The 13,513-nt window shown below is 47.3% G+C and overlaps 1 pseudogene; it reads right to left on the reverse strand.

Moving 5' to 3' along the window:
* Nucleotides 1–11,746: 11,746 nt before the first annotated feature.
* LOC150000612 (translation machinery-associated protein 7 pseudogene) lies at nucleotides 11,747–11,992 on the reverse strand (annotated as a pseudogene).
* Between the last annotated feature and the right edge of the window lie 1,521 nt (nucleotides 11,993–13,513).

The raw sequence follows: 13,513 nt of genomic DNA on the forward strand, positions 1-13,513 counted from the left end.
AACTGCTAAGTCCATCAGCATATCCCTGGGAACAGCTAAGTCCAGGGCCAGGTTGATTAGCATATACCAAAAGTCCAGGTGTGCATTCTAGCTGCCTCCATGTTCTGACATTTCAAAACACAGGTTTGTTGTTGAGCTTTGAAATTTTTACAGACAGATTCAGATATCTGGCTTCTTTTGAAAATCCAGATTACCTGGTGACACTGTGTCCACATTCTCATGTGGTAACAACTATCGTGAGTTGAAAAGCAGCTGCCCTCTTAAGTGGCCATGAGCTTCCAGGTTACCATGGTCCCCACCCCAAGCATATAGCAACCAGAACAGAAATTAAGATGCATGACCACCAGAGAAGTCTGTTTCTCTAAAACTTGTAGTGATTTTTTTATCTTGGGGACGAAAGGAAGTGGTAGGGACTGGGGTTAACTGAAGAGTACAGTCTCAGGAGGGATCTACCTTCCTAGTTTTTGCAGACATGTGAGTCTCTGACCTCTGACTGCACACTGATGGTATTTTACTCTTCCTGGAAGGTAAAGGAGCAGGGCTAGTTGGGTACTGATGCTTGAATTTCAGTTTGGGGCCACCCAAGAATAGCCCCTTCCTTCATGTTGCAACCACCATATCTCCACCCAGTTCCTGAGTTATTCACCTGTCGCCATACAGATTCTGTTTCAATTCAAAAGGCTGTTCAGTGGGACATCCCAGGGATGTGGGGCACAGAAGGGTATTTGCCTAGCACCGTTTGGGAATAAATACAATCCAAGAGAAATAAGGACTCATGCTGAGGTTCATTCTTTCCAAGCAGTGTCCTAACAAAGGAGCCGAGGAAGGAAAACACTTCTGGTTACAGAGCTTCCTCTCCCTAGCTGAGACTTGGCATAAAACAGAAAAGTGAAACAAACCCCTTGCTCCTCTCAAGACAATCCCTAGTGGCCTGCCCTGAAGGGAAATGGGTGGTCAGTATTTCAGGTGTGCTGGGATCTTACTGTTTAGAGGGACAGGAAATGCCTGGTATCTCCACTTTGTAATGCTCAGCTACTTCTCACTTCCATCTTACTGGATTCTCTGAAGTCCACAGAGAACGGGTCAACAACAGGAGAAATAGCCTTGCCTTCCTTCCAGCCTTCAGGAGCCTCTCCCCGTGCATTCACTTCCCAGGCTGAGATCGAGAACTAGCAGTTTTCTGGAGAACCCAGCCACTCGTGGTTTAAGCATAAGTACACTGTAGTTATATCATGAGCAGCCACGAACATGTTCCCACATCCTCACAGAGTTTAAAGCTACAATACAAGACAGTAATCAAATAATCACACACATACATGCACACGTCATTCAAAACAGAACTACTATGTACAGTGATGGAAAGAGACAGTCCTGAGCATGCACATAATAAGGTTACCAGGCATAGTCATGGTGGCCAGGGAAGGACAGCTTCCCGGACAAGCAGTTGGCTGGTCGAGGGAATGGGGCAGGAAAAGATTCTAGAAGAGGGAACAGCAGTTGCCAAGACCCTAAGAACTAGGGAGCACGGCATGTTCGAGGACCTAAGGTTCAGCTCCTGCAGTTGAGTGCAGACTGCAAGAGCCAGGCCCTGCATCCAGTAGGCACCTCCCCACCTGCAACTGTGGGTCAGGATCCTTCTTCTTCGGTGACGTCCCTCCAGCTCCCAACAGTTCCCAGCACACAGGAAGCACAGGATGAATGAGTGGAGAAGAACTACAATGAGGACAGACCTTGTGAAAGGCACAGAAGTGAGGGAATTAATGCAAGTCTGGAAATTAAACATACAACAACCAGCACAGAGCTGGAGCCAACTGGTACTGGTAACTTTAACTGCAGTGCTGCTAAACCCTGCAAACTGGGATTCTTTCCTCTCTGTCTCTGGTGCTGAAGCTTTGAGCTCATTGCTGGTGTCCTTGTGGCTCTTCTGCACCCAGAGAATACATTCCCTTGCGTGTGGCACCGCTGACAGTGCCTCCAGCTGCATGGGTCCTGCCCAGAAAAGGTGGGTGCCTCATTGTACTGCTGTTGTTTCATCTTAAGCTCCCCTTTGGTTCCAGTGTAGCCAACCTGAAGGACCTGAAGCCAAGGTGGGTAGGCGCTGGGAAGGGCAGAGAGCCGTGGGAGCCAGGAGCCCCACAGCCAGGGGTGGCAGGATTCACCACAGACACTAGCTCATGACCAAATCAGAAGCTGCCTGGGAGGCAACGGGACCACTGGGTTGTTTCAATCACTGACAAACCAAAGACAAAATGAGGAAAGGCCTCAGTTCATGACACTCTCCTATCAACTCTCCAGGGGCTTCCTAGTGCATCTAAAATTAGATCAAAAAGCTACACCATGATCTGGCCCCAACCCCTGGTATCCACCTCACCCCACACCTCCTGCCCCTGCTCCCATTCTGCAGTCAAATGCCCTCTCAGTTCCTTAACCAGGCCAAACACTTCCCAGTCCCTAGAGCACATTCTTACTTCTCTGTAACATGCTTACATATCATCAGGCAATCTGTGAGCTCCAAAAGGACAAAGACCACACTTGCCTTGATGACAATTTTTTCCTATCAACCTCACCGTGCCCAGCACACAGGTGTTCAATGAGTGCTAACTGTGGAGCAAATAAGTATATAACCTGCAAAATGACTGCTCTGGACTCCTCAAACATGTCAGTGTGAACGACAAAAGAAATAAAGCTGGGGAAGCATTTTCTTTTTAATCCTCATTCAAAGATATGCTTATTAATTTTGGAAAGAGAGAAGGGGGTTGGGGGGGGCCATCGATAGATTACCTCCCATACATGCCCTGACCAGGGATCAAAGCCACAACCTAGGTATGTGCCTTGACTGGGAATTGAACCTGCAACCTTTTGGTGCATGGGATGGACCATGCTCTGACCAACTGAGCCACCTACTCAGGGCTGGGGAGCCAGCCATTCTTAATTACAGAAAATCAGAGACATGACAACTTAATGCAATATGTGCCCCTGATTGGACTGGATCGGAAATAAAAACTAGTGCTGAAAGATGAAGGGGACTGAAGTTTTGCCTTTGGGACACTGATTTTAAGCTGGTTATTAAGAAACAAAAGCCTCAGAAAGAATGTTGAACCTTCCCTTCTTCTTGCCCAACAAACTCAGATGGAAAGACCTGCTCCAGGAAAGAAATCCTTGCTTATTCACTTTAGCCAAATCTGAATTAAGTGTAGGAGACTTGAAGGCATCAAGCAGGGGCCTGGTCCCACTGAAGCAAAAATTTACCTGCCATGTATGTTCCACTCTTCCTCAAATACCTGTAAATTGCCAGCTTTCTTTGAAATCCCATTACTATTGTCCCCTCTCCTTTATCCAAAATGACATATATACCCAATTTTACTTCACTGTCTTTGGAATGTTCATGCTGTGAATTCCCAGTATGCACATATTAAAATTTTGATTTTTCTCTTGTTCATCTCTCTGTTAATTTGATTACTAGCTCAGTTTAGAAGAATTTAGGTGGGAGGAAAAGTAATTTTTTTTAGCCCCCAAAAGGACATGATTGAAACAGTAGGGGGAATTTTAATACAGACAATACATTAGAGGAAAGTACTGTGTCTGTTAAATTTCCTGAGTTTGATCATTCCAGCATTGATTGACAGAAGAACGGAGGTGCACACTGCCGCAGAACTTAAAAAGAAAATGTCATGTTGTCTACAGCTTACTTTCAAATCACTCACCAAAATAAGCATATGTGTATGTGTCTACGGCCACCCACCTATTGCACTGTTCCAGTCACGTGATTTTCCTGTAGGTTTTAGATTCTCCCCAAAGTAAAGTTGGGGGAAATAAACTAATAGGTGGATGGATAAATATATAAAAAGTCAGAGTTCTATTTCTTATTTGTGATTAAAGTGATGTGATTTATCCAAGATTACATGGATAGCCTCTGGAAGAGTTGAGATTTTGACTGAAACATCCAAACTTCCAGACTTTGAGTTTCCACTGCATTAAAAAACTCACTTGGAAAAAAAACCTCACTTGGACTTGTGACAGTCTCAAACAGGTGTCTTTCAGCGTCCTGAATTGAGTTACTAGTTGGCTGTGCAACAGCTCCAAAAATCACAACAATGTTGGGTGATTTTAATCTGGGACTCTTGCTTTAGGCATTTTACCTTATAGGATAAAAGTCTTCTCATCTGCATACATCTAGACCAGAGACCATAAATCAAATATCAGTCCTTTCCACTAATAATAGTGAGCTGGAGAATGGGGGAAAGGTGAGGGACAAGCCTAGCACTGAAGTTTAATTTTCTGTTTTAATTAAAAGTCTAAAGCTTAAGCTTTCCTTTTTCTTTCTGATTGGTATTGCCTGCATGCTCGTCAGCCTCTATCACTGGACCACGCCCTTCGCAAGGGCAGCAGCTGGGATGCAGGGCCAAGACTGTCCCCAGCCCACAGAGGATATGTGATAATGCACCGAGCTGACCCTCACTGCAGCCGCTGGCCCAGCCTCGCGCCCCACCAGAGCTTAGATGCTCGTGGAGGGCAAGCTGCGGGCAGCTCTCCTGAAGCAGCTCTAATGAAGCTTTTCTCCTGCCTGTTGTTTCAGGTGTCCTGTATCACATCCAGCTTTGGGACAGGAAGTGTCCTGTGTCACTGTTTTCTCCTCTTGTTCTGATATCAAAGGCTGGACCAGGGAGTTCCTGAGTGAAGATCAGGGGGCTTGGGTCCAGTTACCCACCACCTGCTAGAACAGGGATTTGGCCGCATTGCCAAGTGGGGAACAACACACGCTTTATTAAATAATGACAACATAATGCATACTGCTCACTCCATCCAGTCATTTCAGCTCAAGGATCAGTTTGAAAGTCACGCCAGGTGGGACAAGCGGAATGGGCTACACAGGCAGCAGGAGGGGCCCGAGATTTGCAGGATGCAAATTCTTTGGATTCCATGGATTTGACTGTGGAGTTTTCCACTCATCCTATCCCTTCCCAAGAAGGCGCCAAACAGAAACTGTCCCCTACTGGCCTCAATGACAGAAAGCGCAACTCAGCTTGGTGGAAGATCATTGCTGTAAGGTCAGATGATGCAGGTTTGATTTCCAGCTTCCCCTCCACTAGCCTGGGAGCCGGGTGGGTTACTGAACCTCTCGGAGCCACAGGTCCATTCTCTGTGATGCTGGCTGACACCCTCCTCGGGGATAACAGAACTGAAGAAGAGAATCTAGACAGCCCAGTATGTTGTGAAACAGCATTTTATACCTGTTACCAAGCATTATAAAATTGTGATAGCACTCGGGAAAACCATTCCCCTGTACGGCTCAGCACGGGCAACTGGGAGGGAATGACAGAGCAGGCTTACCGGGGTGACAGGCTTGACTGGAAGAAGGTACCTGCTAGAAGTTCATCATGTACTCAGTGAAGGATATAAAACCTGCTGGGGGCCACATGGATGCACAGAGTAGGAGCCAATGCTGCACATCATTCCTTGTCCACCCTCCCCTCCTGAATCCCTAGATTTTCACATGCAAGCAATGGACATGGTGGCACTCTTCCCGCAGGGGTCCCACCAGAGTTAAGACAATTTCTGTATGTCACTGTCTTTTTAAATATATATATACAAAGCATACATCAGCAATCTAAAAATAATTTACCCTGAAATTCCATGTGTTTCTGTTTAAGAAAAGTCTGCCAACTTGGGGATCTCCTGGTCCTTGAACCAAACTCAGCACTTTGGATACATCATCATCTGGAGGATGGGCGATGGGGAGCAGACTCAGTGCCTAGAGTTCCAACATCCCTGAAAGCCCATCGCCCTTGAGACCTGTCACCCGGAGACTTTCTCCACCAAGACTTGCCCATGTCCCCTCCTCTCCACACCAAATGCTATAGCCCTAGTCTTGCCCTCATTATCTCCCACGAGGACTAGAGTCACTGCCTTTTGAGTCTTTCTTGATGCAGCATGCTACTGTACCGCTCCCTCCAAATCTTTTCTCCACTCTGCTCATCAGACCACAGAACTCCCTTCCCAGGGTCCTTCAGTGGCCCATGGCCTGCACGTTCCATCCCACGCTCCCCAGGAAGACACATCAGCCCTGTCTTGTTCTGCAGCTGCAGCCTCCACGCTACACTTCCCTCCTTTGTCTTCAAACTGCTTGCAGGTCCCCCTCACTCTCCACACTGTTTCCCCCTCTCCAGACCTTTGCTGGCTCTTCCTATCTTCTACAAAGCCCCCCTCAGCTCTGGCTAAGTCTTATTATTCTTCAGGATTACTCACATGTCAAACACTTCCTCTAGGATAGGCCCTCTGAAGGCACAGTTTCGGCCAAAGCCCCTTCCTCTGATCCCATGGTCTCCAGTTGGATCAGTTAAAACTGGAGTTATGTGTTCATGACTCCAACTTCCCAGCCACATGGTACCTTCCTCCAGGGAATGAGGGGGCTCAATCCTGAACTACTCCCCAGCACCTAACACCACACCTGAACACTGCAAATGACCAGTCAGTGTTTGCTGGATGGAAATGAACTTCATGCCCAAACAGAACCACAATGGGCAGTTCAACCAAAAGCCCCCTACATCTGAGGAAAGGAAGAAACAGAAGGCTTCCAGGCTGATGGAGCCCACACTTGGCCCTGGGAGAGAAGACCCTGGACCTACAAGCTCAGATCGACAGGAGAATCCAAGCATCACATAAGGAGAGAACAGATGTTACTCCCGAAGCTGCCTCAGGCCTGGTCAGCTGTCCCAGCCAAGCCAATCTTGGGGTTGTCCATCAAAATGAGATCTATACATCTCTCAGGGGTGTGTGCTTATGCCATGGGATGTACAAAGCCACAGGATAAAAAAGAACACTCTCCTGGAGAGTCAATTTAATACTTTAAAACTTCTTTTAAAAATAGCTGATGTTTACTGAGCACTTACTATGTCCCGGAGGACCCTGGCTGGTTTGGCTCAGTGGATTGAGCGTCGGCCTGCGAGCTAAGTGTCGCTGGTTCGATCTTCCAGTCAGGGCACATCAGAGAAGGAAAACTCTGACTCCAAAAAACCTCCGCTGCCTTGCGGCATACCTCTTCAGGGGAAAGGCTAAGGGAGTAAACCCCGACAGAAAATCCGGAGCCGGAGTCCCTAAGGCGGTTTGACGTTGTAGTCAACACCGGCAACTCCTGCAGCGCACCTGAAGCCAAGCTGTATTGACTCCGTCTTTCCCTTGGATCCTTCAGCTGCGAAGAGAGGGGGTGGTCTGCTGCATGGGCAACAGCAGACCCTCCATATCACCCTGCCCAGGCTCTGTAGCTTCAGCTCCACTGGAGAGGACACTCCAGCGTCATCGCAAGATGTCGATTCAATACAGGAGGAGACAGATACCGTGTCACTCCCGAGTCGGACTGCACAACCATTCTCAGCGGTGCAGATAGACTCTTAAGAAGCTACACCATCGTCTCTCGAGACGGACGGCTGCCGACGACTATGTCCCGGACATGTGTGTCAGCTCATTTAATCTTCAAAATGGCCCCACGAAGTGGCTACTATGAGTCGCCCCCCCCCCCCCTTTTTCAGATGTAGAAATGTGGCCTAGAAATGTTAAATAAGTTGCTGAAGGTTATACACACAGCGAGTGGTCGCAGTGGAATTCAGACTCAAGCATGGGCTCCAAAGTGCTATAAACCATCACACGGCACTGCTTTTCCTAAAACCACTTTATAGAAAAAAAAGAGATTTATCTTATGAAATTAATTGTACCTTCCATAGGCCTTTTTGAAAATAATACAAGGTTTCAACTTCCTAGCCTTGCCTACCCCTCTCTGAGCTCATCTCTCCACCTCCCTCTCTCCACTCCAGCTTCTTCTCAGCTTCTGGAAGGGGCCAACCTCATGCCTGCCAAGAATCTTCATAGATGATGACCCTCTGCTGGGAACACTCCACCCATCCTGCCAGCTCACTACCAGGCCGGCTCCTTATCCTTTGCATCCGGGCTCACATGTCACGATCTCAGGTCCACCCAGCCTGACCTCCTTCTCCAGCTCTCCCTTCGCTTCCCCATCACAGCACCTCACCTTTCCCTCCACGGCTGGGCTCTTGGGGGGTTGGCATGTGATAGCTTTAGACACCTGGACACTTTGTCCCTCACTGCACCATAAACATCATGAGGGCATGGAGTAAATGAAGGTTCAACAAATGCTTACTAGATGAATGAAGAATTAATGAATGAACTAGTTAATCGAGGAAGGAAGGGCTGAAGGGAAGGAGGAATCACTGCTTTAGGCTTTTCAACACATTCACTAAAAATAGTGTTTTGGTGGGAAACTTTTAGACTGAATCTGTTTTTGGAGAAAGTGACATACAAAGAACTCAAACCAATTCATCGGTTCTGCTGGTTTCAGCAGACGTGAACTTTGCTTTCTAAAGAGGCAGTCCTTGGAGAGGACCGTGGAACTGCCCACACTTCCAAGGATGACCTTGTGCGGCCCCAAGCAAGGCTGGACAGGCAAGCATCCCCATCACTGCTTGAAACCTTTAGCCCAACTCCACAGGGCCAAAAGGGCCTGGAATCCCTAGAGTAACTCCCGTGGGGATGAGCTCACACGGTTATTATTGCCTCAAATGCAAGAAACAAACATCTGAGTCTGTACCATCAAACTCAAGGCTGCAGTTCACTGTGCAAAAGGGAGGCCATGGTGCAGAAATCTGGATGCTGCAGCCCTCAGAGAGTGGGGTGGGGATGAATCAAACCTTCAAGAGAGCTCACCTTGGCAGGACATAATGTGCACACCTGAAGCACTTCCACCCAAGCCTTAGGAAAATGTTTAAGGAGAGCAGCAGAGGGGAAAGGGGTAGGGAGGGGATCATTATTAAAAAGACAAGGAGAGCCACAGGAAAGGAAATGTCTCTGCTATTACTCCCAGCAGGTTGCCATTGTGGAAGAGAAGTAATACCACTTTAAAAGTGACAAACAGGAAGGAAGGGCATGGGGTGGGGAGCCGCAGGGAGATAAAGGAGAACCGAGTGGGTCAAAATATTTCTAAAACAACAAACATCCTTGCTGGAGCAAAAACTGTTCTGGAGGGAGACACCTCACAGCAAGTTTCTCTCCCTTTGTTTTAGAGATTATTTTCCTTTTTTTTTTTTTTTTTTTTGGCAGGGAAGGGCAGGCCTTCTCCCCTTTTCTTTCTGCTGTTTTCTTTTTTGGCTCCCTTACCAGGCCTCCTGCACCTACTGGGTTCCAAGAGCATCCTGAGGATATTTACTAACAGGAAGCCAGGCAAGGAGGGAATTGACACAGTCATTAGGTGACATAAGCCTGCTGACAAGCTGCCAGCTCAGCCTATTGAAGATATAGCTGAAAAGCTAGCATTTCACTCAAAGTAGGTCACCTCCAAGTGCTGTGGATGTCAACTGGGAATTTGCCACAGACAGAGAACTGAGGAGACAAGAGGTTACTGGTATCCCCTGGAAACAAGCAGAGGTTAAGGGGACAAGGGGAAGATGAAGACTAAGAAGAGAATTTGTGAGACTGGATAAAGTGGAAGAATGGGAGAGAGGTGGAGACATCCAAGGGCGAGCTGTAGAACTCTGGCTGTCAAGGTCTGAGCAGGACACTTGAGTGGACTTGGGATTCTATTTTCATGCACTCACTTCTATCTGCTTGGTAAGGATTCTCGTCATTAAACTACAGAAATTCCCACAAACAAAATGTCAGTCCCTAAAGGGCAAGGACTGTGTCTATTTAGCTGGTGTCTTTAATTTCACCAAATACCACGCCATTCCCAACGCTGGCATTTAATAAATGCCTGCTGATGGTATGAATGTGAGTAAAACAATACCATGAAGTTGCTGAGTGCTTGGGCTCTGGGGTCAAACCCGTGTTTGACATCCAGCCTCATTGCTTGTTAGCTGTGTTCCCTTGAGTAACTTTTGCAAGCTCTTGATGATTCAGGCTCCTCATTCGTAAAGTGAGGACAATAGGATTGCCCAAGTCCCTCGGTTCCTGGGAGGGTTGAGTGAGATATTACATAGAAAGCATTGAGTGATGTGCCTGCGCAAGGTAAATGCCCAATAACTGTGAGTTATTATTATTAGAATATTTCAGTGACTACTGCTATTATCATTGTAATGAGGTGCAGAGCCAGGGGTTCCCAAAGTCCCCACAGCTCATGGTTAAGATACGGTGCATATCTATGGCAAGCTGATAGATAGTTAATAGCTGTGCTATCGCCGAGGCAAAAGGCCTAGTGACTAAAAGCATTCAGTGACTCATGACATGGCCTGAGGGAGCTTCTATAGCACTTGCATTAGAGGCAGGGAGGCAGAGGCCCCCTGCATCACTAAGTCACACTCGCCCTGACTAAAAATGGCAGCCGAGAGAAAGTCGAAGATATGGGAAACTGGCAAATGTAGTTCACTGTGGGAGGAGCCAAGTAGGAGGGCACGTAGGGAGCTCCAGGTCAGGATTTAAAACACGGTAGGCAGCCATAAGGAGAGAGAGCCATGATGTAGCAGCTAGGCAGTTTGTAGGAAAGCTATGGGAGAGATAGCAGCCCTGCCAAGAGATAGCAGCAACCCAAAGCTGCAGTGAGGAAGGGTCAGCCATGAAGGAAAGAACGGAATACTTGCTGCTCTGATCATGCCCACTCTAGCTGACTCTGAGGCTACCAAGGACTCTGCCTTGCAAGGTTCTGACCTGCTGCCTCACAGACCCAGACTCTATCTGGACTCTTGGGACTTACAGAAAAGCCACTCTCTTAGGACTTGTGCCTTCCCTGGACTTCACCATGATCCAGTGGAACATGGCACATGCTTTCCTAGACTATTACATGGAGGCTGAGGACAACATACCCCAGATCCTGAAGGAGAGAGTTGCTGCAAGAGGATGACAACTTTGAAACCCACAAGTGTACCTTCCAGAGGGCCTGGAGAACTGTTTGCTCAGCCGATTTAAGAACAAACAAAAATATGGGGAACTACTGGGCTTGGTTTTGGCTTACAGCCTTACAGGGAGCAAAGGGAAGTGCTGGATCTCGTGGGAGAACAGGGCTCTGAGCATGAGTGCTCTCACTCGCCACCCCCGAGCTTGGAATCTTATAAATAGAAACCTGTTTCCTCCAACACTAATTATTGGGTCATGCACCAAGGCACCACGTGCATGGGGCCCACTTTGCCTGGTTACATAATGATATGATGACAGGCTACCATCTGGCTTTGGGTTTTCCTGAGAGCCTCCAAATATGCCTGGGTTCTGCTCCTGACAGGACACCTGAGAAACGCCCATCCCGGGCACCGAATCTTCACCTGGCAGACTTAGGATGAGAGCTGCCTTGGGTAAATAGTACTCATTTGAAAACTGTCCCCCTACTGAATGGGGGATAGACTGGAAAAATACTCTGGTTTTAAGCAAGGCATTTTACAACATCTCTCATTTTATCCTTGTGGTCAAGAATAGAAGAATTTGGGCCACATGATAAGACAATCAAATGATGGATAACTGGTTGAACATCTACATGAGCGTTTCTCTAACTGTGCTCTCTAGAATATGTTTACAGATTATTGTTGAATACTGCACAGCAGGGCAAGGGAGAATTTATTAGACAAATGTATTTGGAAAACTATGTCTAACAATTTCTTCTTATTATTTTTACAAAAGTTCACTCTTAAATGTACAACAGGTTCTCAGCCAACACTTCATTCTAGCTATAGGTGGCAACAGATGCTATGACAGAAAATCCAGATGTTAAAACAAGAATGGAATTAAGGATAACTGTTGCCCCAAGCACAAGAACAGCTCACTTTTTGCCAAATTTCTTAATTCCACCTGTGGCCAGGGGACCCTTCCCCATGACCTTTGCTTTTAGCTCCTCAAATTTCTTCCACTCCTATTTTTACCTCTGCTTGAATACCTTACCTTCCTCGTCCATATCCTTGGGCTGCTTTAGGGGCTTCTTCTTGCCACCTTCACGCTGGATATGGCACCTGCCACACCTTCCCCGGATCCTGCTATTTTCCAGATTTTTCACTATACTCATAAGCATCTTAAGTCTTCGAGAAACAATTACAATACGTAGCACTATCCAAATAGATTTGATTATAGGGTTCCATTTTTGAGGACAGGGTAAACTACTGTCCTTCAGAATGCACTTTAAGAAATACTCATCCATATATTCAAAGGGCATGTGACATCAACTCTGACAGGGGTGTCTGGGAGGCATGCTGAGGCTCTGTCCTCGACCCTGTCTGGTTCAACATTAATTTGCTGGCATGCTGATCAGATTTGAAGATGACCTTGTGCTGGACAGGGAGGCTGGTAGGGTAGATGGTATAATCAGGACTATAGTCTCACAAGATACTTCATAGGGATAAATACCAGATCCTGCATACATGGTCCAAAAACCGACACAAAGCATTCAAGGTAGTGGAAGACGATGTTCTATGTAGTAACTGCAAAAAGGACTTGTGACTCTGTTGACTATGAAAAGTGACAACAAGAAGCTGGCTCCTTAGTGAAAGGGTCTGGGGGTCTGACCAAGCTCACCTGAAGGCTATGTCACCCCTCAGCCCTGAGCCCTGTTACATATACCAGCAAATTCCCTTTACAGGTTAAATTTCCTTTAAAAAAAATTTGTCTTGGCTGATGTGAGTCAGTGGATTGAGCACCAGCCTACGAACTGAAAGGCTGCTGTTTCGATTCCCAGTCAGGGCACATGCCTGGGTTGTGGGCCAGGTCCCCAGTTGGGAGTCTGTCAGAGGCAACCTATCGATGTCTCTTACATCGATATTTCTCTCCCTCTGTTTCTCCCTCCCCTCCCCTCTCTCTAAAAATAAATAAAAACGAAATATTTTTTAAAAATCTGCAACACAAACATTCCAAATTGATAGTCCTGTCAAAGGAGATACACTTTGGGGAAGAACTGAAAAAAGTTACAGGCCAACCAAGGAGAGATGACTCACACTTCCTGGTCAGATGACTCCTGAGACTTAGCTTGCACATGGTTCTGGGGGCCAACCTTAGATGTACACAGACAAACTAGAAAAAACTGGCAAGATGAACAGGGTACCTGAAACCATGTCGGTCGGTCGGCAGCCGTCCGTCTCGAGAGACGATGGTGTAGCTTCTTAAGAGTCTATCTGCACCGCCGAGAATGGTTGTGCAGTCCGACTCGGGAGTGACACGGTATCTGTCTCCTCCCGTGTTGAATCGACATCTTGCGATGACGCTGGAGTGTCCTCTCCAGTGGAGCTGAAGCTACAGAGCCTGGGCAGGGTGATATGGAGGGTCTGCTGTTGCCCATGCAGCAGACCCCCCCTCTCTTCGCAGCTGAAGGGTCCAAGGGAAAGACGGAGTCAATACAGCTTGGCTTCAGGTGCGCCGCAGGAGTTGCCGGTGTTGACTACAACGTCAAACCGCCTTAGGGACTCCGGCTCCGGATTTTCTGTCGGGGTTTACTCCCTTAGCCTTTCCCCTGAAGAGGTATGCCGCAAGGCAGCGGAGGTTTTTTGGAGTCAGAGTTTTCCTTCTCTGATGTGCCCTGACTGGAAGATCGAACCAGCGACAC

The sequence above is a fragment of the Furipterus horrens genome, unplaced genomic scaffold, assembly GCF_987537825.1.
Source record: "Furipterus horrens unplaced genomic scaffold, mFurHor1.1.pri manual_scaffold_10, whole genome shotgun sequence".
Classification (NCBI taxonomy): Eukaryota; Metazoa; Chordata; class Mammalia; order Chiroptera; family Furipteridae; genus Furipterus; species Furipterus horrens.